Below are 26,666 nucleotides of genomic sequence, written 5' to 3'. Positions count from 1 at the left end.
AGACAAGGGACTAAAGACGGCCAGAGGGAATGAGGGACCCCTCAGACACAGCAGTGGAGGACAGAGACTTTTCAAAGACTATAGGAAAGAAGGAGCAGGGACTGAACCTGGTGATCACAATCTTATCTTGGCCTACTCAGTATCCAGTTCAGACAGTCACTGGTGTTCCCAAGAATGAGGTGACCCGGCCATTAGAAATGAGTGATGCTTGTCGCAAACCTTACAAAAAGGAGGAAATGCAGCACAGCAGCCAACAACAACCTTCCCTCAAGGGTTCCTTATTCTACAAGGGGCCAGAATGGGATTGAAGGGGAAATTTATGGGGAACCCCTTTTCCCACCACAAAATACTTCGCCTAAATCACTGTGTATGCCTGGAAGTTGGCTGGCTGGGAGGAGAACAAAAATTAACATCATGTTTTCACAACTCTTGGGATTCAAGTTCCTTACTCCACAGAAGTAGACAAAAGAACTTGACTTGGAAGGGATTATCCCAACCTCTACACTTGAATCACTTCACCATCCAGAGAGATTCAGAGATAGCCCCTCAACACAACTGGCTTTAAGGGAATCTGCTTGTTCCTGTAGCACACACATTACTTTTGGTTAACTCATGTGGTATTAAATAATGTAGAAGGGATTTTTCCTCCTATGGTATTGCTGAGGAAATCCCCACATTCTAATGATTAGTTTTCAATCAAGCAGATTAAATAAAAATACTGCAGTATTTTATCAAAGTGTTCTGAGGTTTAATAACCTACAGGGTAGACTCATGAAATTACCGTAATTTAAAAAAATAGCTAGGGAATGTTTCAGGTGACGGAAATATTCTCTATTTGGAGGTTAAGAGGTGGAGATTCCATGGGTATACACAAAAACATCAAGGATCTATCCATTTCCATGTATAAAATTATACCTCAATTAAAAAAAAAAAAAAAGACAATCAGGGTCTCAGATTCCTTGTTCTACTTCTTTGAGTAAAGGATTCCTGACCTCAGTCTAAAAGAAGGCATTAGATAAGCATGTTTTATACCTACCCCATTATTTCCATATTTACACACGGAAAATTGGGAATTATTCTTAGATATGATAGCTTAGAAATACTTATGATACCATGTACTTTAGAGCCTCTTTCTAGAGCAGGTGAGTAAATTAATTTTAGTCCAACTTAATTTAGAATATATGAGTAAAACCATCATCTTAATTTCTTTAAAAATATAAAAATAAGCCTCAAAGATAAGTTATAAAATAATCCCATTTAATTCTTAGAATAATTTAATAATTGCTTTCCAGGAAATGCAAATTAAAACACATAATTGATGAGTTAATAATTCCTAGTGGCAATTCAAACCAAATTACAGTTTATTGAAATGACCAATTCAAGGTTTATTTTTAAACTGCTGACACATACGTTAAGTTTCCGGTAATAGATGAAAGGCCATTTTTCTTTGGTTATAGGTAGGAGTCAAATTTCTGCAATTACTTTAAAGACTGAATGATCTACCGTTTTTGAAGGCCTTTAGGATTCATTAACAGAAGGTTTTACACACACATACACACACACACACAATTCCATTTACTGGGGTTGCACTGTAAGTGGCAAAACCAGAGTTCTGTGCCACAAAACCATCGTCTCTCTGCCACAGTTTCAACCAAAAAGCTGGATGATCTTAATTCAAACTGACCATGGGCAATAGTCATCCTGAGCTGAAAAGCCATTGAAAACCTCAGTTTCAAAGTCTGGAAACTCTCTGGATATAAAATGAAACAGTAATAACTCAGAATTGTCACAATGTACAAGAGGCACCTTCTTCCCACCTTATAGTTAAAGTTCAAGATACGTTTTTGATTTAACCTAGCTTCTCTTTCTCATCATTTAACATTCTATTTTGATGTGTAGAGCCCTGGACTTCCTGTTACTACATCTTGATATTCGGCTGCAAATCATGACTCATTCTTAAATCATACAGAAACTCATCAAAATCCCAAATTTCACAGCACATATGAATTCAGTCTTCTAAGAGGTCAGCATTCTTAGAACATTACTTGGAGCCACAGAGACAAAAACATTGAACAAGTCCATGTAAAAAAGTATGTCAATCCACTGTTGAGACAACACATTTATTAGATCAATAAATGCATGTTCTATGTGCAGTACTTTTGGTCTTGGTACCAGTTATGAAAATGTATAAAATGGTATGTTAAGTAAAAATAAGTTACAAAACAAAGTACAGTGTGACTCCAATGAAAAGTTTTATATGTGCATGTGTGTATTTGTGTGTGTACACACACACATTATAGGAGACCAAAAAAATATACACCAAAATGTTAACAGTGGGATTACGGGAGATGTTTATATTTTTCTTCATGGTTTTCTGAATCTTCCTAACATAATTCACATTAATATTTTTTCAAAACAGAAAAAACCTACCTAACCTTTAGAAAATATTATCATGCTAGTGCAATCTCAAATATGTTATAAATCTACATACAAAGACAAAGGGAATTATGGATAACCAGGACATAAAAAGCTCTTGCTTGAAACATATGGAAAAATCTTGGGGTCTTTCATTCAAATGACCCCCATGCCCAGTGTGTATGTGTGTGTATGCAATGTGTATGTGTGTGTATAGGCCCTTAGGAAGGGGCAGAAGCCAGCTGCCTGCAGCCCAGGTACAGCCAAAACAGACAGAACGTATTGCTTTTGAAGTTTAATGAGATACCCCAGTTCTGGGGCACAGAGAGGTGGCTGGATCAGTCTCTAGGACTGAGAAGGAGCAAAGTCATTAATTCAGAAGCAGTAATTCATGATCAGTACCCACCCCTCACCCCCAAAAGGTGACTCTACTCCAGGAAGTCACATCCTTGGATAATTTTTTTTTTAGTGTTCAGTTTGTCATTAGGTAATGTTTTGCAACCACACTGGTGTTCTGAACCAGAGAGGTGTATAAATATAACCAGGTAGCACAGAACACACAAAACCCAGTATCTGACAGCTAAGAAAGGAATATTTTAATTTAAATGCTCTGACTGGAAGGACTTTAAAACCAATTTCAGGAAAAGATTCAAGTTCCAAAAAGTTATTACAAATATAAATTTCAAAATATGACCTCAGAGTTATATTTGCAGTTTATTAGCAGTTTTAAATTATTAATTTTTTTTAATAATAAGAAGAGGACATCTTTAATAAATGTTTTAGGAAATTTCAAATTCAACTAGGGTTGAAAAAAAAAAAATCACTGCTCTGTCCTATCTGGGCTATTGCCATCTGGTCTGAAAAGCATTAGTACCAAGTAAGTGAGGTTCGGAGATGGTCTAATTCAGCCCAAAAATGTAAACCATCACAATTCATCATTTCAATGTCATTCTATGGCATATTACTGACCAAAAAGAGAGAGTGAGAGTGAGAAAATTCATGCACAGTGGTACATATGTGACAGAAAAGTGCAACTGACAACTTGTAAATGTCCTATTCATTGAATGGAGGCAGGTAAAAGAGTCACCATCACTGTTAATGTAAATAAGACCTTCTCACAGTACGCCCTACTGACACTTGGGGATGGAAAATTCTTGGGGGCGGGGCTGCTCTGTACCTTGTTGGATGGGTAGTTTGCATGCCTGACTCTCTACCAACTAGATGCCAAGAGGACCCCCTTTGGTTATGAAACCAAAATGTCTCCAGATACTGCCAAATGTCACCTGGAGGACAAAATTACTCCCCAAAGTCTGTTTATCCAGGCTGGTTTGTAGTTCACTGAAAGGGGCCTCTCCTACAATCTGGAAAGTGTTTTTTCTCATCTATTTGTTTTAAGTGTCGTGGTCCTACTCACAGCTTTCAATGCAACAATTTATTGAGCATCTACTGCTATGCCCGGCACTGTGTTAGGGACATCCTGTACTCACATCCACTGACTCACACCCTCCTTGGGCTGTTTTTGGGACATGCTTTGCCACCAGAAGAGAAATACCAATACCTCAAAACCCTTCAGGAGTACGGTCCTCAAGCAGCATGTCCTTGTCAGTAAAGGGAACCCCACAGTTCCAAGCAGGTTCCTTAAAATTCTTTACCCTTTTAAGCAACTCTACACATTGCCAACATTTAAAAGTTTAAAAGGAGCGGGGAGGCATAAGGCCTTAAGGCCATAATGCCTTTGCTATATTTGGCATAGAAAGACCATCAGGGGTTTTTGCAGGCAGGATCATTACTGGAAATTCTAAAAACACTTATGGACAGTCTTCTTCACTGTCTGACCCACATGACCTCCTAACACAATTTGTAATTTTATAATCCCCATAAATTGAAACTCATAACTGACCTATCCCAAATAAATGTGTGCCACAGACAGAGAAAAACGGAAAGAGATCAGAGGGCATTTTGTTTGGCAATAAAGCAGTAAGGCTCAGAAATCGATTTGAGCTCATTAATAGATGCCTGGAACACACTTGAGGTTCTCACCTCCTGTGGCTCCCTCAGCCCCCTAGACCCCTTCCAACAAAGACACAAGCTCAGATGAGAGAAGATGGGGGTGTTTGAGCTGCTGGGGCCATTGAAACTTCACACACACACATACACACACACCCTACACAGACACCCTGCAGACAACTTGGAAAGAAAAACCTGAAAGTCTGAAATCAAAAGGGCCCAAGTGACTTCAAAGTTTTCAAGATACTGCCCTGAAAAAGGCTGTCAGGCAGCTGCACCTCTAAGTAAATAAAGCCCTAATTTGTCCCCCTCTGCAGCACAGTACTCCCCCAGCGGACAGTGGCTGCACAAAACCCCTCCTGTACAGAGCAGCGGAAACTCCTAATGAGATTAGTTGGTGTGTGTGCAGACATTACTTAGCAGTGACTAAAGGGGCTCTCTCTTCCTGCAGCAGCCAGTGGAAAATTCAGGGAACTTTTTCCCCCTGCAGCAGCAGAATCCCTGTAACCCTCTCCCCAGCCAACTCCAACAACAACTCAGCCTCCCCCAGCCCCCCTCCGGCTGGGGTACTGGGGGTAGTTAAAGACTGGCCAGGGGCTTCCAAAAGCGAGATGGTAGGAGGGGGCGGCAGGGAAGGGGCGGGGGACCCCTTGAACACTACAAAGGAAACTGTAAAAGGCACAAATACATAAACCTGAGAAGGAGCAAACCAGTTTCTTTGTGAGCTCCTCTAGTGAGTCATTTTCAAGATGCTGTCTGCTGCCAGTTTCAAAGCGGAAGCGCATGGCAATTAGTCTTGCCGTTTCCAGACAAGCCAGAAACTCTCCCGACACTCGTTTTTTTTGTTGTTGTTGTTTTTTTTTTTTCTAAAAAGCCCCTTTTGCAGTTTCTGAAATAACATTTCTTACTCCCACCCCCACCCGCCTCCTAAACGCAGCTTGTCCTCAGGATGATTCGGTTCAGAAAAAAATAAAATAAAATAAAACAAAACCGAGACCTCTTACTTGTCTCTTTTAACTCTCCAAAATTTTAATTCCTCCTCCCAAAAGTTACAGTAGCATTACAGGCCAACGTTCAGTTGCCAGCTGAAGCGCCCCCTCCTAAAGAGCGGGGGGCTCCAAGCCCGTCTGCTGCCGAGTCCTTCGCCAAAACCCTGTCCAGTAAGGACTCCTCTGGCTTTTAAAGGTCCACCTGGGCTTGCGCCCGGGGGCGATGACCCGGGCGGGTGTGTGTGTGGGGCGGGGGGGGGGGGGTCACCTGCCGAACGAGAAGGGACGTGGCCCCCAGCCCCGCGTCTTCGCTCTACACGCCCTCTGCTTCCCCCTCCACCCTCGTCCTCTCCCCAAATCGGAGCATCGGTGCCCACTGCCACCCCTGGGGAGTCCAGCCCCTGCTAAAAGGTCGGCGGCGGTCCAGCATCCAGGCACGCAGCCTGCCCCGTCGCCGTCCCTGCCGGGGACCCGAAGTCCCACCGTCCCTTCCAACCACCCCCCCGCACCCCGTCCTCAGAGCTGCAGCGCAGCCCCAGGGCAGGGTGCCGCCGGCGCAGGGTCGGACGCGGCGCGGAGCTCCGGCAGGGCGGGCGGCGCGGGCGCTGGAGCATCCCGGCGGCGCCCCCTCCCCAGGGCCGCAGCCCACCCCGCGGCGCCCACCAGCCCCACCCCCACCAAGCCAAAGAAAAGAACGAAAAAGCACCCCGACGAAACTTTGCAACTGTCCGAGCAACAGGCAGAAACCCTGCTTGCTACCTACCCAGATGTGGGGGAGCTTTCAAGATCCTTCTTCGGGGGAATTTCTAGGAGGAACCGGGCGAAAGCCCCCGACTTTCCATGCTGACAGGCGTCTGCAGACGGTCTGTTGCTCTTGTAATGAGATCCTGATTTTTCCCCCTTTTTTTTCTTTCTCTCGCTCCTCTTTTTTTTTTTTTTTTTTCCCCTCTGGTGTGTGTGTGAGAGCAGGAAGTTGGAGCAGTCAGGCCGAGCCGGCTCACTTCCTTTACTGCATTATTCCCCAGGCGGTGTGCAGTCTGTGTAAACAGGCTTTTCCGCCCCGCGCCGCGCGCCCCGGCCGCGGCTGTACGCCGGGGCTGGCCGCCGAGGCCCGCGCATACTCCGCCGCCTGCGCCCCGCGCGCTCGCCCCGCACCGCGCCGCGCCCCCGCCCGCCGCGCGCCCCGCTTCCCGCTCGGCCACCCCAGGGGAGGAGCCTCGGGACCCTCTGCGACTCCGGGCGGCCGCAGCCCCTCCCCAAGGCGAGGGGGGGGGGTACTGCTCGGCCAGAAACCCAGAGAAGTGCCCACCCCCCACCCCCCACCCCCGGCCCCGGGGCGCGGCTGGCGACCTCGGGCTACGGCGAACCCGGGGAGCTCTCCCCTGCCCTTGGGGTCCCTGCGCCCGGCACCACAGTGGGGTCGTGCCTTGCCCAGTTGGCCTGGGCGGAAAGGCCCGAAGCGGGGAGGCCGCTGGCCTGGCTGTTTTCTGTTAGCTGGAATGGCTGAGTTGTGGGACAGTGGGGCACGGGGATTGGGGTGCAGCGTTCGGTGGCTCTAGGCACAGGGCTGCTTTTATCGTGGGTGGAGACGTGACTGCTTGGGAGATGTTGGAAAGGAGGCATGGTTTCTGCCTGGGGATAAAAACAGTTCCTGTATGGGATTTAAAAAAAAAAAAAAAAAAAAAAGGCCAGAGCTCAGAGTAGGGGGCCCACTTTGGGGAAAAGAATGAGGAGCAATAAACTGAAAGCTGGGATTCGCCAGGAAGAGACCTTTCTAGCCATTCACTATGGCCTACCACAGGCCCAACCTTTCCTGCCTAAGAGCTCCAGAGGGAAATGAGCAGCCACCACCAGTCTGAGCGACTGAGGCTTCAGAAGGAGGCTCTGTGGTCGTAAGCCAGGTCTACACAGCCCATAATCCCTCTGGGATGGCCCACCCGGAGGACTCAGGCCAGCCTCTCGCTGGAGAGCTTGTCCATTGCCCCGAGGCGGATGGGGTACTTTGGAAGGGCCCCTCACCCCCACCCCTGCGCTCTAATCCCAACAGCTCACCTTCCGGAACCCTCCATTTGTGTGCCTCCACTCCCTAGCGTGCCCACCATGGTTCTCAAACTTGCGTGTGCGCCAGCATCACGTGGGGGGCTTGTTAAAATACTGGTTGCCTGGGTCTCGCCTGCCAGAACATGTGATGCCGTAGATCTGGGGCAGCTCTCAGGCCGGGTTTACTGTTTAGAATCACCTGGGGAGCGTTTTGAAGACTACTGGTCTCTATACACAACCCAAACCAATCAAGTCAGATTCCACCCTTTGTTTCTTTCTTTTCTTTCCTTTTATTTTTTTTTAAGATTTTTTTTTTTTATTATTAATTTATTTGACACAGTGAGAGAGCACAGCTGGCAGAGCGGCAGGGAGAGGGAGAGGGAGAAGCAGACTCTCTCTTGCCCTCTTCTCGCCCCCAGAAGAGAGCCCAGACCTGGGGCTTCATCCCAGGAGCCTGGGATCATGACCTGAGCAGAAGGGGGACACTTAATGGACCAAGCCACCCAGGCAACCCCACCCCCAACTTTGTTTTTTATTTTTTACAATCTTCTCTAAAGATTATTTGTTCACGAATTTCTTACGTCTACTAAACTGTGCGTTTCTAAAGGGCACGCATTGTATTTTACTCAAGTTTGTATCAGCTCTCCACCCACAAGTGCCGTCAGAGCACCTGAGTCATAGGACAGTCCATTTCAGTCCATGCTTCCTGGCCGGTGTGGGTAGTTCACTGCAAGGTAGGACAAGGCCTGCCAAATCTCTGAGAAGGGTGGGAAGCCATGAGGTATGAGAGGTGGGGGCAAGAAAAAGAGCAAAGAAGGAGGAGAAAGTATGGGGAAGAGAGCTGTTTATCAACCCCTGATTTTCTACAGCTAATTTTACACTTTAGGGATTATCCTTGTAATCCCTCACTGGCTTCCCTTGTAACTCAGGAGAGCTCACTCTGTGTCCCCGTGTGATCCAGTATCTGTGGACCGGAAGAATGTAAACTTATTTTATTAGCCTTCTAAGGGAGGGGAAAAAAAATTACATACAATTCAGAATACCATGTTTCTTTATTTTAAAAAGTATACATGAGAGAAAAGGTGTACGTGTTTTCATCAGGCAGTTTGATAGTTCCGAGGAAACGCGCCCCTGTTCAAAGCACTCCTGAAACATTATAGGCAACCCTCGGGGGTTCTCTGGTCAAATGAAAGCTTCCTAAGTTTTCCTGGTGTTTGAGATTGTCCACACCACTGCTCCTAGTTCTCCATGTGAGTGAGTAATTCAGAGCTGACTCTGCTCTTCCTCCTGGCACAGGGAGTAACTTTTACTTTTAGGTGTCTTCAGCATCTGTCCTTTGCATTCTAAGGGAAAACCACTGTCTTCGCTGGGAACGCTAGAACAAATGTCATAGACTGGATGGCTTGAATAACACCTTTATTTCCCATAGCAGGAGGGGAAGTCCAAGATCAAGATGCCTGCAGATCTGCTGCTTGGTGAGAGCCCTCTTCCTTGCATGGCCCCCTCTTGCTGTGTTCCCATATGGCCTTTTCTCAGTATACACGTGTGGGTAGAGAGGGAGGAAGCAAACCCTCTGATGTCCCTTCTCATAGGGACACTAAGGTGTCCCACACAGGAGCATCACCCTCATGACTTTATCTAAACCCGATGAACTCCCAAAGCCCCACCCCCAAAACCATCACAATGGGGGTTAGGGCTTTAGTGTTCATGTTTGGGACGCACAGCCTTTAAGTCCATAACAACTGCTATTTTTTTCCCCATGCCTTCCTGCCCATGATCAAAAAGTAGCCAAGAGGTGTGGCATTTAGTATTGTATGATCCACAGTCTTCTTTCTATGCTTTTGTTGTTAAAACAGGAATTAAGACTGCATGGGTTGTAAGATTCCTGTAGGAGCCCTTTTAAGCAGGTAACAAGGCCCAGGCTCATTCATTTCCACTGGCCAAGAGAGTATTGGGCTCTCTTAGCTTTGATAAGAAGAGCTGATATCTCAACAGACATGGGAGTTAGCAGCATGGTGTATGGGAGGGTGCTGGGGCCCAGTGGAGGAAGTACCAACCCAACCAAACCCTATGATAAAAAGCGGAGAAGGGCTGGCTCTCTAGAAGAAAATAGAAGCCCTAGTTCCAGGAGAAGGGATGTATTAGTCAGCTCTTGCTGGGATAATACAATGTAACAAAGAGCTCCAAGACTCAGTGACTTAAAACAAACAGATCTGGGTTGTCTGGGTTCTGGTCTGTTTCATACATCTTTTCATTCTGGGACCTGGGTTGAAGGAATAGATTTGACTTGAGACCTGTGGTTCTCTACGAAGGCAGGAGCTCAAGAGAGGTGAGTAGAGACACATGAGGCCTCTTAAAACCTCTGCTTAGGATTCTCATACCCTCATTTTGACTCGAAGTCCATTGGGGAAGGCAAGTCATATGACCAAGCCTGAAGTCAGACATGGGGGGAAGGACAGGGAGGGAAAGGAGAATTCTGAACAAATAATACAATCTACCACAAGAAAAAATGGATGATGGATATCCAAAGATAGCAAATCTGTCAGGTCCTTCATAATTTAACATTTCACAATGTATAACAGAATGGGATGCTATGAAAAGTAAAAAAATATATATATGGATGAGGAAGCATAATTAGGGCAAGAGATGAAAATGAGTTTTAGAAAATATCAATTAAAATATTCTAGAATATAGCAGAACAAACATATATAAGACTTCTTACCTGATGGTATTAAACATGAATTGATTAAATTTTGGAAGAAACCCAAAAGTGCTTTGCCATCACTACTCTGAAGACTGCATCAGTTATGGAGAAATATAGCTAGGAGTTGGGAATGGAGAGCGAGACCTGATGGGAAGATAGCCTGCTCAGGTGTAAAGCATACATTTCCAATCAGGAATTTTGGGATCCAGTCCCATACCTGAATTGTTCTAGCTATGTGACTTGACTAGGTCACTCACCTTCTTTGAGCTTGCATGAGCATCAGTTTTCACAGATTTCGCAGTGAATGCCAATGTCACATTAAAACAACATGTGTTATAGACTAAGATTCAAAGACGTTCATGAACTTCATTTGAAAGAGTACTTAGGGGGCACCTGGCTGGCTCAGTGGATTAAGCTGCTGCCTTCGGCTCAGGTCATGATCTCAGTGTCCTGGGATCAAGCCCCGCATCAGGCTCTTTGCTCAGCGGGGAGCCTGCTTCTCTCTCTCTCTCTCTCTGCCTGACTCTCTGCCTACTTGTGATCTCTCTCTGTGTCAAATAAATAAATAAAATCTTTAAAAAAAAAAAAAGAAAGAAAGAAAGAGTACTTAGAAGAATTTTATAGACCTGTAGGCAGACCCCTGTGGGAGTCTACATTCCTCCTTTTCTGTTGTTAGGTCTTTCAGTGGGGACATTTGAGAAGCACTGATTTGGACCATCTTTTTTGCACTGAGACTGGCCACCCACTGGCAAGAAGTTGGCAAATTGTAGTCCACGGGGTCTGCTGCCTATTTCTGTATGACTTTCAAGTGAAGAAGAATTGACTTCTTTTAAAAGTTTTTAATTGTGGTTAAAACAACAACAACATAACATTTACCATCTTAATCTTTCCTGTTTTCCCTTCTGAAGTGGTACCTGCCACTTCCACTTATCTGTTTCATTGGTCAAAGAAAGTCATTGGGCCAAGGGGAACATCAGCGGGATGGGAACTGTAATGCATGGTAAGGAGGAGCTAGGAAGAAAGGATGATGAATGTTTATACATTAGTATAGCCTACCCAGTAACTATTCAACGCTACAAGTTTTTATTCAGTCACTCTTCCACTCTCACAAGTGTTTAATGCTTTCTCTGCTCCTTCAACCTCCAATACTTCTAATTCCATCCTACTCCTGCTGAAGACCTTGCATCCCACTTCACTGAAAAAAACCCAAAACAATCAGAAGAAAAGCCCCAAGTGACCCCACTACCTGCCTACCTGCATTTGTAGCCAGATATGCTCCCTTACCTTGGATTAACTTCGCACGCTTCTACTTAGGGCAGACCCCCTCATTTGTCTACCACATTGTATGGCCTCCATCTACTCAAAGTCATCGCCCCAGTACTCTTTCCCCACTTCCACATTGTCGGTTTCTACCCTGTACTGGATTGTTCCCATCTGCAGGCCAACGATTTTTTTTTTCCAATGTGAAAAAACAAAACAAAATGCCCTGACCTCATTCCCCCTCAGGATACTTCTCTATTTTGATTTCTCCTCTCTGAAAGGGAGGTTGAAACATGCCACCATACGTGCTCCCTTCTAATTCTCTCCTGAACCCACTACCCTATCCACATCTCAGTGACCTGTGTTGTTAAGCCAATAGCTGGTTCTCAGTCCTCATCTTCCTTAAGCCGACGGCAGCCTGGAAATACTTTATCCACCTGCCATTAGAACAGCACACATACCTGTTTTCCATTCTCTCTCTCTCTCTGACCACTGCTTCCTGGAGTTTTTGTGTTCCCCTTCCCCATTTCCCTGACTCCCCCTTGGGGGAGTACTTTAGGAAGCAGCAATAAGTTGCCTTTTCTTGGTCTATATGCTCTTTGGTAAGTTTATCCTGTCTTTTGACTTTAAGCACAATCTTCTTGTTGCTGTCTCTCAAATGTATAACTTATGGTTGGACCCCTCTCATTCACTTCATCCCTATAAATCCACTGCCTATTTTATGTCACTAATTGCATTTCTGATGAGCATTTTTAAAGTAATATGTCCTAAAATCATCTCAAACCTCCCCCAAATCTGCTCTTCTTATAGACTTTCTCATCTTAGTAAGTCGCAATTCTATTTACCCATGTGCCCCAGCCAAAACCCTTTTAACTCTCCTTGATTCTTCTCTTTCTTTCCTTCAGAATGTCTGTGTGACCCGTCCACAAATTCTGCTAGCTCTACCTTCAACATATATTTAAAAATTTTTATCACTTCTTACCAGTTCCACTGTTATCACAGAAATCCAAGTCACCCTTGGCTCTCTCATGGATCATGGCAATAGCCTCCTCCTTGGTCTTCCTGTGCCATCTTAATCATTTCCAAGGACACACTGTGATAGTGTTCAGTGTGTTCTCATTGTTAGGTAACCAGTCTCTAAAACTTTTTCATCTTGCAAAACTGAAACTGTAGATCCATTAAACACAGCCTCCTACTCACTCTTGTCCTAGATCCTGGCAATCATCATTCTACATTCTATTTCTATGCATTTGACTACTTTTGATACTTAAGTAAAAGGAGTCATATGGTATTTATTTTTGTGACTGGGTTATTTCCCTCAGCATAATGTCTTCAAGGTTCAACCATCTGTTTCACGTGACAGGATTTCCTTCCTTTTCAAGGCTGAATAATATTCCACTGTATTTAGATACTACTTTTTAAAAAAAACATTATCTGTTGATGGACAATAGGGTCGCTTCCGCCTCTTGGCTATCATGAATCATAAGAATTTACATTTTTAAAATGTCAAAAACATGGGGGGGTGGCCCAGTTGGTTAAGTGTCTGCCTTTGGCTCGGGTCATGATCCCAAGGTCCTGGGATCGAGCCCCACCTCAGGCTCCCTGCTCCCCTGAGACTCTGAGGTTGAGCCTAGGATCCATGTTTCTCCACCCAGGCCACCTCTCTCCCCATGAAACCCCTATAAATGTCTTCCTCATCCTCTGCAGTCAGCTCAAACCCTGTCTCCTCTGAGAAGTCTTCCAAAACCCACCGGATTATGTACACGGGCCATTTCTCCTAAACCCCCAGAGCACAGTGTTTGACCTTTATGGCTTAGCATTATTTATATGACTGTTTCCCCACATTCCACCCCTAGATCACCAATGCTGACAAAACATGCTAAATTGTTGTTGTTGAATCAATCAGTTCATCAATAATAATTTTTTGGTTGGATCACTCAATTTACTGATAATAAAAGGAATGATATACCATAAAATTTTGTGATTTTGGACAGTACTCACTGAGATGTGAACCATCACCAGGAGGGAAAACAATCGGTGACTTTGGGAGGGCATTAGAACAGATTCCAAGCTTCAGATTTTTTAAATTTTCAAACTTATTGAGGGGTGCCTGGGTGGCTCAGTGGGTGAAAGCCTCTGCCTTCAGCTTGGGTCACGATTCCAGGGTCCTGGGATCGAGCCCCGAATCAGGCTCCCTGCTCAGCAAGGAGCCTGCTTCCTCCCCTCCCTCTCTCTCTCCCTGCCTCTCTGCCTACTTGTGATCTCTATCTGTCAAATAAGTAAATAAAATCCTTAGGGAAAAAAAACTAATCAAAATGCATTAACCCTGTAACCTCCATACTCACCCCAAATGTCCATTGTACCAGTAGAGGGGAGGGGAGAATAAAACATGGCATTAGGATGTCACGACTCCATGAACTGTGAGTCACTGCCATAATTTCCAGAATGAATACAGCAAGACACTGTCCCGACCAGTTGCTGGTCGACATCACTTCCTGCGTAACAAAGATGTGATGTCCAGAAAGATGCAAATGATCTTCTTTTTCAGTGATGCCCAGAGTTCCTGGGTAAACAACTGCTTTGGATTTTAAATGTGTTGATGGAGAAAACAGGGTATTTTATCTCTTGTTTTGATCTGAGGTGTTGCACAAGACTTGGTAGGAAGCTGCAGGCCTTCTTAGGCAGCATCAGACAGTCAGAGGCGGCCCAGGAGCCCCTCCCCAAAACCCCAGTGGGGGTAGGGGAGTAGGACATCATGCTTGGCAGTAATGGCCAAGATAGGTAAGTGGCTATTCAGGGGGTTTCAAAACTAAATCTTTAATGGTAGAAAAAGCTAAGAGGTTCATTATCACCTTTTAAAAAAATTCCTGAAACTGAAAAGAGAATAATAATTTGAGAGCAGTCAAGGAAGGCTGGGGGCCACAAGTAGACTTGCTAGAGACAATAATAGAGTAGGAGTCTTCAGAGCATGTAGAAGCTTCTGGGCCAAGCACAAGGATCCGATCCCTTCTCAAGGACCTGTGTGCATGGGTGGATAGGCTTGGTCTAGTAAGGCTGGAGCCCAGCAAGACTTTGGATGCCAAATCAGAATAAATGAAATCGTTTCACGTGAAACTTCAGGATATTCTGTCACCAAGCACTTCTTCCCATTGGGGTCCAGCAGAGAGATGGGGAGAAGGCTTCTCCCCACATTGGCATTGAACCTGGTACTCCGTGCCGTCATGAGGAAGCCCCTGAACAAGGAAACCAGAGAATAAAGAACATGAGAAAACATGTTCCTAAGACTCAGGGGACACCCTGATTCCCTCATGTTTCTGTCTGGAAGGACCTCCAGTAGGAAAGACAGAGGGACAGTGTCTGATTGGCAAGTGTAGGAGAAACACGGGAACACTTGGCCCAGCTCCTACCTTCCTCCTCTTTGGATCCCGCTTGTCCCAAGAACATACAGTCTCTGTTCTTCACGCTGGGGAAGGCCTGCAGCTTGGTCCAGGCTTTTCCAGCTTGGTCCAGGGAGGTAAGTTTAATCCAGGAATGAACAACATCTAGCCAGCTGTGCCTGTTCATGGAAGGTCCATCTTCCAGGTTAGCTTTTGTCAGTGGTAAGGCTGTCATTTGGATCTCCATCCACCTGGCTCCAGGGTCTCTCTGAGTTGGTTCTGAAATGGGATAGGGAACAGAAGTGTTATTTACGGGGCTGGGGGTTCACCCAGCCAGCTCAGACACGACACCACTCTTGGAAGTCTGAGCAGTAACTGGAGAATACTGTGTTTGCAGGGGTGATTCCCACCAGAGCATGCAGAAGTTAAACCAGGTCATAAATGAGGCACCTTCGGTCACGGGGCCTCATGTGTCCCCAAAAGCTGACAAAGCTATGAATGTAACCCAGAGATGGAGGAGAAGAAAAACGCCATTCTGCAGGCTGCTGTCTAGAAGCAGGCACCCTGGTTTGAAGGTAAAGGAAGCTGGGTGATGTCATGCTATTGAACTGACTTTAAATTAACCAATCTCTATAGGGCCCTGTGAGGGTTCTGAAGACCGATGCTAGAGTGAAATGAAGGGGAACTGCACCTTCTCCCTGGAAAATGTCAGTAAATACTCTTCACAAGGGGTGAGACTTGATATTATTACATCCACCCCCCTTCAGCCGGCCCCACAGCAACACATGTTATTGACTAAATGCCATGGATACTCCAGGAGGAAAAATTATTATTTTAAAATGTATACAATGCCTCAGTCCAGAAAGTACCACTGAATCGATAAACTCAACTAGCCCCTAATAGCATGAATCCTGTGTTATAGTTGATACCATCTGAGGAGGAGAGATAGTCAATGATCTAGTTCAAGGTCACAGAGTAAACGATGGACTGCAATTAAAATCCAGACTTTCTGGCAAAAATCTAAATCCTTTCCACTAATCTTCACTGTATTACAACACAGGAGAAAGAAAAGGAGCCCAGGAAGGAGAGGCAGAGAAACCACCGGAAGTGCAGGTTCTCCCACTAACTTGTCTTCTCACCTTCCTTAGATTCAGCCCCTTCCCCTGGTAAACAGTGAACCGAGCGCACTGGAACAGAAAGTGGTTAAGACCCTGACATGCAGTGAAGGGCCCGCATGGTTCTTAGCCTTCGCTCACCTCCCGTCTCAGTAATTCAAAGCAATTCTGCTTTGGAAGCCCATGCACAGGATCCAGTCGGGGAAAGGCGGTTGCATTTTCACGTGCCATTTAGAGCCACAGATCGAAAATGTTCACTCCAACCTACAATAGGAAATTAAGTTGACATCTGAACCAATGCACACATACACGGACTTGAAACAGGTTTCAGAAAACATTTTTTTTAACTTTTTAAAAAGCATTTCCTGTATGCTATCTTCTGTTATTTTCTATCCTCTTTGTTTAGCAGATGTTGGTTGTCACCCACCAATTTGATTTTATGATGCATGAGTGGTATGAGACACACAGATTGGAAAGCTGAAAATTGAGAAGTGCTGGTGGGACAGAGCATGAGAAGGCAGGCTCGCAGGCCAGAAGGCCAGAAGGCAGGCCACAGAGGGCAACTAGGAGAACTGGCGATCACGCCAAGGGAAACTACGTGGCTGGGTGAGTGTGAATCTCTGGCCAAATTCTTCTAATGTCTCCTCATGCTTTCACATTGTCTTCTGTCTCCCCAAGCACCTTTCCACTCCTGTCATGAAGGTATCTTTCCCAAATGCAATACTTAAAGGGTATTTTTGAACGCCCCAGCTTGGTTTATCACTGGCTTATGAGCTGGTCAGTCAGCAAGTTGCTTGAGGAGCACCTACTTGTATACGTTGCACAGTACTATACTCGTCATGGGGGGACATGTGATATTTTAAGGGGGTGGCGCATGACATGGCCAGGGGGTCACCAGGTTAAAGGCTGATTTAGCTAGTGGTCCTGGAGGGCATCTCCTTGGTGATAGTCTGAGCCTGAGCTGAGCTGGTAGGTGGAGAAAGTAGGCCTATACTTCTGAGCATGGCCCTCTGGTCTTGGGCCTCTGATATGATCACCAAATTGTCTTACTCATGCAGTTACAGAGACAGCCCGACAAAATTGATAGAAGGCATTCATCACACATCCTTAAATTTCCATCCTATTCTCCAACTACACTTCTTAAAGTGTACTAATATTTTTGTGGATCCCTAATTTATATCTTGCTATCACAATATTACTGCACTGTGTTTTCTTTGTAAAAAGCCAACAACTGGGGCACCTGGGAGGCTCAATGGGTTAAGCCTCTGCCTTTGGCTCAGGTCATGATCTCAGGATTCTGGGACTGAGCCCTACATCAGGATCTCTGCTCAGCAGGGAGCCTGCTTCCTCTTCTCTCTCTGCCTGCCTCTTTGCCTACTTGTGATCTCTGTCTGTCAAATAAATAAATTAATTTTTTTAAAAAGCCAACAACTGGTTGAAGGGAAACAATTAAAATACACCACAAGTTTTATATCTTTTAGCATTTGTTCAATTTGTAATATACCCAGAACCTCAAAAAATAGTCATGGTCTATGCCTTTCTCAACATTAAGAGGCTCCACCCATAGGGAAACCAGATTTTTGGTGACACAATTTGCTTGGTATACCTACAAGTGAATTCACTTATAATAGACAACATTCCTTTCTCAGAGTGACTGAAATGCTTGTCTCTCCTCCCAGGGGACCCCCTCGGTAACCAGAAAGCCAAATTAACATTTGAGAATTTGTTGCTTGGTGATCCACAATAAAGGCAACATGAAGTGAATATCTTATCATAGAGGGGGATCTCTGATAACCAGAAAACACCCATTTCCCAAATACATTCTTCCAACTCTACATTGTGGTGGGCAGTCAGGCCAAAGATGGCCTTTCTCTTTTTGCTCCATTCTTGACCACACTGTGTTTGGACTGAACATTCTTTCTTCAGACATTAAACTCTAGTCAAGCAGCTGTTCTAGACCTTGAAGATGTCCATTTTCTTCCCATGTAGAGTTCACTTATTTAGTTTAATTTCCCAAGAGAAATCTCACTTCCAAGCCCCAGCTCCAACCTCCCTGTAGGCACCACATGCTCCCAATGTGACATGGTGCAAAACAAACACCATGCCTGAACTTGACGATTTACCAAGCTAAAGTGGTAGATTTAACCAAGAAATTTGTCCTAAACAGATAAATTGGAGGCAGCATAGTTTGGTGGAAAGAGCCAAGGATTCAAGGATTCAACAGCCCACGCTTTTCTTCCAGCCCTGTCTTGTGATTTTGGCGAAGACACTTAGCCTCCTGTCTTGAAAATAGTGGGCCTGAGGTGGGAGGTGGTTCAACAAACTTCTCATGGCTAGAACTCATTCATTCATTCATCAGATAGGATTAGTGTCTCTTATATGTCAGGGGCTGTGCCTCCACTAAATGGCAAAATGAGAAAAACAGGATTCCTGCCTCCAAGGGACTTCCCATCTATAGCTCCCAGCTCTAAAATTTCACACTTACAAAATACAACAATAATCAGAGAAATTTATTAGCACAGAGGTATGCTGACCAGCTTCATGAGGCCACATGCTACATGGGGAGGGCACCCACCATGGAGTCAAATGGTCCCGGGTTCAATTTTGGTTCCATGTCCTGGGCAAGTTCCTTTATTCCTTTTAGTCTCTGTTTCTTCTTCTATAGAATGGGCATAATAAGACCAACTTTGAAGCATTGGGAGGATTAGAGCTAAAATATACTAAGTACCCCACACATACTGAGCATTCAATGAACCACCTCTCCCAATCTCATTCTTGACTCTCAATATCCATTCTGCATCCAGGCAGCCACACTGATTTTTTGATTAATCTTAAAAATATAAACTGTATCATATCACTTAGAATACTCCATGTGCCCACCCAGGCGTGTGGGTTCCCAGTTCTGCATATGGTGGCCTACAGGCCCTGCCTGATCTGGCCTTTGACTCCCTCTGCCCCTCATCACTCCCTCCAAGAGACCATATGCCTCCTCTTTGCTCTCAGATAAGTCAGGTTTACCTCAGGGCCTTTGTTCTTTTCATTTCCTGAAGAATTATTGGTTCCTCATCAATCAGATTTCAGCTCAAAGGCCATCAGGTCAAGGAGCCCTTTTGTGGCCCTACACCCCTAAGTCCAGTCACCTCTATCACATTTCCCATTTTGTTTCTGTAACACCAGCCCTAAATTCCCTTATTTGCTTCCTGAAGTATTTATCTGCCCAGTCTCCCTCAAGAATATAAATTCCCCAGAGGCAGAGTCCTTGTTTTATTCACTGTATCCCCAAAACAGAGGCAATGCCTGGCACATAATAGGTACTCAATAAGCACTTTTTTCAATTTATGATGCTGTTGTCATTAATACCACTATCATTGATGGCTACAATTTATCTGAGAAAACATCCCTCAGATAATGTCTGAATCTTGAGCGGGAGGAGGAAACTAGTTTTAAGCCTGAAACACAAAGCCGGGAAACTCAGGAATCAATAGGAAGGAGAAGGTGGTCCTGAAGGGGGCCTTTCCATGCATTAAAGAGACTGTTGGATTTTAAGCTAAGAGGTTGGAATACTACCTAATTTTACCACAAGCTAATCCTTAACTCCTTATGCCTTAGTTTCTTCATATGTATAATAAAGAAAGGTTCAGAACTAACTGGACTTAAAAATTCCCCAACCTTGTGCTTTTAGGACAGGGCCACTCGCGTGGAAGCCCAGACAAGTACGTGCATGAGATGCCAGAGAGAAGCAGCTGAGGAGGGAGTGACGGGCGGGTGCCTCCTGATGCGCACCCACTCAGGTCCACTGGGCCGCCAGCCCTTCCCTCGGGGCCTCCTTCCCAGACAGGGCCTGGCACAAGGCAGCCACTCACAAGGTACTGAGTGAATGAATGGAACCACAGAGAGGGGGAACTGACGACTCAGTGACTCAGAAGGAAGGACCACTGAGTCACCAAGCCACTTCCTGTCTTGCTCAGTGTCTTCTAAGCCAAGTCCTAACAGGGTGGGAAGGTGGCAAAGGGTTTAAGCTCCCGCAGGTCTATATGCAACGGTGCCACACGGAGAAGGCCCTCAGGGTCAAGAGTGTGGGGAGCAGGGGAGGAAACAAAAGAGTCACTTAACCTTTCTTTGAGTTCTGACCAGCACACCCTAACATACAGCTGAAAGGTCATACAGCCCAACTGCTTTTTCAGAGCCATCAAGTTAGTTTCTAGAATGTCAGCTCTAAAAGGAGCCGTATCAGCTATCTGGTCTTGTGTAACAAAGCACCACTTAGTTGATGAAAGCAACAGCCATTTTACTTGCTCCGCAGTTGTGTGGGTCGGTGGTTTGGGCGGGACTCGGCCAAGCAGTTCCCCTGTGCTCTCGCCTGAGATGATCGCTCTCGGGACTGTGTTCATCCGGCAACTTAACTGGGGTTGGACAGCCTAACTCCATGCCCGCTGGTTGTGCCGCCGGGCTCTCAATGCTGCACCCCAACCACGCAACCACAGTGTCCCTTGTGCTCCCTTCTGTTATTCAGAGCAAGTCACAGCGTGAGCCCAGCATCAAGGGGAGGAGAGGAGAGGAGCGAACTTACATCATTCCAAGGGGAACAAACGTAGGAGTGGAAGAAACTGAAAGAAACTGTGGCCGTGTCTGCCAACAATGTACCGCAGAAGCCTCGAGGCTCACATGGGGCTCTCATCACACACACACAGGTGCAGTGACTTGGTCAAGTTCAGAGAGTTAGTGTCACGTGCGGGATGGGAACCTGCGTCTCTGTCCAGTGTTCCATGCCTCCAAGAACCTCTTCCACTGGAAGAACAAATATTGTGAAAATGTCTATGCTACCTAGAGCAATCTACACATTAACACAATCCCTACCAAAATACCACCAATTTTTTTCAAAGAAATGGAACAAATAATCCTAAAATTTATACGGAACCAGAAAAGACTCCTAATTGCCAGAGGACTGTTGAGAAAGAAAAGCAAAGCTGGTAGCATCACAGTTTCAGGCTTCAAGCTCTAGTACAAAGTTGTCATCAACAAGACAGTGTGGTACTGGCATAAAAACAGACACAGATCAATGGCACAGAAATGGACTCAATGGTCAACTAATGGACAGAGCAGGAAAAAATGTCCAGTGGAAAAAAGACAGTCTCTTCAACAAATGCTGCTGGGAAAGTTGGACAGCCCTATGCAGAAGAATGAAACTGGACCATTTCCTAACACCATGCACAAAAATAGACTCAAAATGGCTGAAAGACCTAAATGTGAAATAGGAATGCATCAAAATCCTTGATGAGAACACAGGCAGCAACCTCTTCCCCCTCAGCGGCAGCAACTTCTTCCTAGAAACACAGCCAAAGGCAAGGGAAGCAAGGGCAAAAATGAACTATTGGTACTGCATCAAGATCAAAAGCTTTTGTACAACAAAGGAAACAGCCAACAAAACCAAGACAACTGACAGAATGGGAGAAGATATTTGCAAATGACATATCAGATAAAGGGCTAGTATCCAAAATCTATAAAGAACTTATTAAATTCAACACCCAAAGAACAAATAATCCAATCAAGAAATGGGGAGAAGACTTGAACAGACATTTCTTCAAAGAAGACATCCAAATGGCCAACAGACACATGAAAAAGTGCTTGGTATCACTCGGCATCAGGGAAATGCAAGTCAAAACCACAGTGAGATACCACCTCACACCAGTCAGAATGGCTAAAATTAACAAGTTAGGAAACAACAGGTGTTGGCGAAGATGGGGAGAAATGGGAACCCTCCTACACTATTGGCGGGAATGCAAGCTGGTGCAGCCACTCTGGAAAACAGCATGGAGGTTTCTCAAAAAGTTGAAAACAGAGCTACCCTATGACCCAGCAATCAAACTACTGTGTATTTACCCCAAAGATACAAATGTAGTGATCCGAAGGGGCACATGCACCTGAATGTTTATAGCAGCAATGTCACAACAGCCAAACCATGGACAAAGCCTAGAGGTCCATCAACAGATGAGGATAAAGAAGAAGTGGTATATATATATACAAGGGAATACTATGCAGCCATCAGGAAAAAATAAAATCCTGCCATTTGCAACAAGTAGGATAGAACTGGAGGATATTATGCTAAGTGAAATAAGTCAATCAGAGAGGGACAATTATCATATGATCTCACTGATTTGAGGAATTTCAGAAACAAGACAGAGGATCATAGGGGAAGGGAGGAAAAATGAAACAAGACAAAACCAGATAGGGAGACAAATTTTAAGAGACTCTTGGTCTTACTAAACAAACTGAGGCTTGCTGGAGGGAAGGAGAGCCGGAGGGATGGGGTGGTGGGTGATCCACACTGGGGAGGGTATGTGCTACGGTGAGTGCTATGAACTGTGTTAAGACTGATGAATCACAGACCTGTACCCCTGAAACAAATAATATATTATATGTTAATTAAAAAAATAACCTCTTCCATCTGCAGCCTAACCTTCTTTATCCACACTTGCTCACAGGGCCAGTCTTCAGAAGCACCCCACTTCTCAGCCTTCCTGCTTCAGATTTGCAGACCAGTCCCCGTGGCAGATGCAGAAACAGTCCTTTTCCGAGGCTACAGCTGCATTCATGCCATGCATCTCCTTTACAGAAAAGGAGATCCCAGTCCATCATCTGGTCCTTTGGTAGCCTGTCGGGCCCCCAAGCCACAGGTAGATTTGACAGCAAAAGCTCATTTCATTGGGCTCTGTTACAGTCATTTAATGAAATAGCACTTTGTAGTTACAGTTTTTAAACCAGTATGTCTCTAGAATATCTTGGAAAGGTGGCAAACCAATCTGTTAGACGCAATGGGACTATCAAGACTTGGTTCCCCAGAACAGCTTCTGAAAAGGAAGGCTGAGGGAATGATCACCATCATCCAATATTTATTGAGTTTTAACTACATCCAGGCACCGGCTTGCCACTGACACGTAGGAGCTCATCAATTCTCATAACCATCACGTGACATAGGTATCACTGCTACCCCGTTCATAAAACTGCTCTCTTAAATGTCACCTTTGTGTCCAATCACCAAAGCCAAGGTCTTATTTACAGCCTTTCACCTTTTCAACTCTGCATAATTTGAAAGTACGCACTCAGTCATTTATCCACCTGTTCATTCTGTTGGGTGAGGAGACCAGGTCTAGGTGTAGAACATAATTGCAGTAAACAAGTCAAAAACACCCCTTGCCCTCGGAGACCTCCTTGTCCGGGGAGATGGATAGGCACTGAATTAAGCAGCTGCCTGCAGGGTGGGTGTGGTAAAGAGGCTGGTGGGGGGCATAGTCAGGTTGGAGAAGGGAGGAGAGGGGAGGCGGTGGGGGGTGTGGGGGGGGTTGTGCCTGGGTGGCTCCCTCCGTTAAGCGTCTGACTCTTTGTTTTTGGCTCAGGTCCTGATCTCAGGGTTCCAAGGCTGAGCCCTCTGAAAGGTGCGTCTCGCTCCCTTGGTTTCTGGAAGTCGAAACTCTCCAGATTCTAGTTCTTATTTTTCTAACCACTCTGTCGCTGGTTCCTTTTCTAACACAAGCCCTTTAAACCCTGGCATTCTCTGCGGGTTTGTCCTCTCAGCTCTTTCTCTCCTCTCTGTCCACTGGTGAACTCCCCAGTCCTGCTTCAGCCATCCCCCTTGTTCCACCAGGCTTTGGATCTTGCCTTCTTCCCTTCTGGTTCCATATGCTTCCCCGGGAGCGCTCCTGTGCTCTGTGGCTTCAGCATCTGCGGCGGGTTCCCAAACCTGATCTCCAGTCACATCACATTCCCAGCTCCCCGCAGGATGTTGTGATCCACACATCCAGAATCTGGCCGCGACCATTCACACCCCCTTGTTGATGTTTTTCTTTCTGCCTCCATCAACCGTTGCATTTCCAGCCGGCTATCAACGCTGTTCACCTTCGGAGCACAGGAAGAGCCGGCTCCTCTGGAAAGCCTTGGAAAGTCTTTTTCCGCCGCACCTTCAGGTGGAGCCGGTCACTTCGTCCCTCTGACCTTGGCAATTCTCTTTTCCGGCCGCGCCCTCCTCCTCCCCCACCTACGGTCTTTTAGAACAATCAGCTTTGTCTGGGTCGGCCTGGGCTACACGGTCTGCTCCCTAAAGGCAGGGACCAGGTCTTGTTCATCAATAGCTGTCCTGGGGTTTGCACAGCAGAAACATCCCCAGATATCATTCATTGAGCTACCGAATTCAGTTTGGATCTGGGAAACTTTTTCCATTCCGCGGTTGAAAGCTGTGCTTTTGAATGAGACCACAGTGAGTCTTTTAGCATTTCTGCTGGAGTTAGCTGAGTGGGCCCATCTTAGTCACAAGACTGTAGGCAAACCATCTCTTTGCAGACAGCTTCTCTCCACACACACATTTTAGTTGTCTTTTATCCACGAATACCCTCCACGACCAAAAGTTAATGAAAATGTTTGTGGTCCAGAGTCATTTCACTACCTGGGTCCATCCTTGATCAAAGGATCATTCATTACTGTTTTAATGAGTACTAACAAAGGTCCTTCTCTGTGCCAGGCAGGATTCAAGGCAAAACCCTGCCCTCAAGAAATTTAAATTTGAATGAAGGATATGGACGATAATTGCACAAATACATAAACAGGGAAATGTCAGACTGATAGGTGCTACAAAAGGAATACAACAGGTGATGAGACAGACAGTCAGAAGGAGGGGTGCCATTTTAGCAGGCCCGATAGAAGAAACAGGCACAAAGTTCCAGAAGGAATCCTAGGAGGGGAACAGGAAGGGTAACAAACCCGATGCAGGGACAACAAGGGGCATGTCTGAGAAATGGAAGGGAACCCAGAGAGCATCGGGTGGAATGAACACGTGCAGCAAGATGGCAGTGGCGGGGAGCGCAGGGGCCAGGCACGTGGAATCCCACAGGCAGGCAGGGGCTTTTGATTTTATTAAAAGCAAAATAAGGGGGACGCCTGGGTGGCTCAGTTGGTTGGACGACTGCCTTCCGCTCAGGTCATGATCCCGGAGTCCCGGGATCGAGTCCCACATCAGGCTCCCAGCTCCATGGGGAGTTGGCTTCGCTCTCTGACCTTCTCCTCGCTCATGCTCTCTCTCACTGTCTCTCTCTCAAATAAATAAATAAAATCTTTAAAAAAAAAAAAAAAAGCAAAATAAGGAGTTATTACACACAGGAGAGCAACAACAGCTATCTAGAAAGAACGCACGGAGGGTGGAGGACGAACCAAAAGACCAGTTCCAGGATTGCTGCAACGGTCCGGGCAAGTTCACTGGGGGCGGAGAGCAGGTGCAGGCTTCCGGAAAGGGAGAGAAAGGCTCCCAGAGGCGCCTGGCTCCATTCTGTCAGTTCTCACTACCATTGGAACCCCCAAGCAGCCAGGAGGGGGCTCAGCGAGGGCCCGGCATGCCCAGGAGAAACCCATGTGCTGTGGGCGAGAAATACCCAGAGTTGGCCAACGGCCCACATCCTCTTGTCTCTCACTGTCTCCTCGGCCCCTTGCCTTCTGGCTCAGCCCCACAAGAAGGAAAGCTCTGCTTGGGTGCCAGCCCTTCAGAGGTGTGGAGAGACTGGCAGGGCACGGAATGCCTGAAAGCTGAGACGAACGCAGGATCCAGCAGGTGTGGGTGGCAGCCGTGGTCTCGGCCCCTACCTGCTGCCTTACCCGCAGACCCCCACGTCATTGACCTAGGCCTGCTTGTGCCTACCTTGACTTATTCTCAGACTCTGTAAGCACTTCGCTATTGCCCTGATGAGTCACAAGGGTTACTATTGTTTTTTCCCCCACCAAACAGAGATGGGTTTCACATACCTTAAACTGAGTTGAAGTGAATTCGCCAAGCTGTTGAGAGGAGCAAGGTACCCAGAGGCCATGGGCCCTGCCTACTTCTTCTCCTGCTGCCATGACCCAGGCATCCCTAAGGGTCGCCTGCAAGTCTGGGGTAGATACCCCGATGAGATGCATTCAAAGCATTAGAGACTTTTTCTTCATAGGATTCACCATAATGATAATGACATATTCTCCCAGGGCAGAAACATATACACCATGGCTCAGGGTTTTGTTTTTTGGTTTTTTTTTAATGATTTGCTAAATTCTTTTATTTCTGTAAGAGGTCTTATTTGCTCCCACTCCTGGCGATGGTGAAGGGTGAGGGTAGGGGGAGGGGACCGTCAATGTGCCAGTGAAAAGTGACAGCCTCTTCCAGGTTAAAACAATCTGTTTCCCCCAAACAGTCAATTAATTCAAGGCTGAAGGTTGCTGGCTTTGGGTACTATCAGGACACATTGGGCCACCACTGCCTGCCTGTCTGCAACGTGGGGGTCAGCTCCAGCCTCCAGCCCTTGATGGCAAGGCCGCCTCTCGGGCTCGCTGGGGCAGGCTTACAAGCTGGCCTTCTCAGCTGCCTTGGGAGGATGTATTGAGGAACTTCCATCTCCCCTACACATCACCCACAGGCCAAGAGGAAGTGGGGAGCCGTCTCAGGCTCTACTCCGTGGAAACACGCCCACCACCATTTTGACTCCACTGTGGCTGCCCCGTGGTTTATGGGGTGCCCAGAGAGAGAATTTCCTCTAATACCCAGGCGGAAGGCAGAGCCCACTCTCCTGTGATCTGCCGCCCCCTCAGCCACGAGGACGGTTCTGCAGCTGTCCCCCCACTGTGCTGACGTTTGCTTAGGAGGTAGGGACCCGAGTCTTTCTCTTCCTCCACTCTCCTGCTAATAGAGCAGGGTTTTCTCTTTCCTTCCAGTCTCGCCCCCCACCCCGTGACCCCTGATGCAATCTTT

At 46.2% G+C, this 26,666-nt stretch overlaps 1 protein-coding gene across 1 annotated transcript in view; it reads right to left on the bottom strand.

Annotated features, from left to right (window-relative positions):
- The window catches only part of ELK3 (ETS transcription factor ELK3), a 68,880-nt gene extending 62,314 nt beyond the window's left edge, over nt 1-6,566 (bottom strand). Inside the window, exon 1 of the mRNA XM_059186579.1 lies at nt 6,175-6,566. The gene's annotated coding sequence lies outside the window, so the exon portion shown is untranslated. The remainder of the gene's footprint in view (nt 1-6,174) is intronic.
- Between the last annotated feature and the right edge of the window lie 20,100 nt (nt 6,567-26,666).

The sequence above is a fragment of the Mustela lutreola genome, chromosome 8 (genome assembly GCF_030435805.1).
Source record: "Mustela lutreola isolate mMusLut2 chromosome 8, mMusLut2.pri, whole genome shotgun sequence".
Lineage (NCBI taxonomy): Eukaryota > Metazoa > Chordata > Mammalia > Carnivora > Mustelidae > Mustela > Mustela lutreola.
This window is presented reverse-complemented; position numbering and strand designations above follow the sequence as displayed.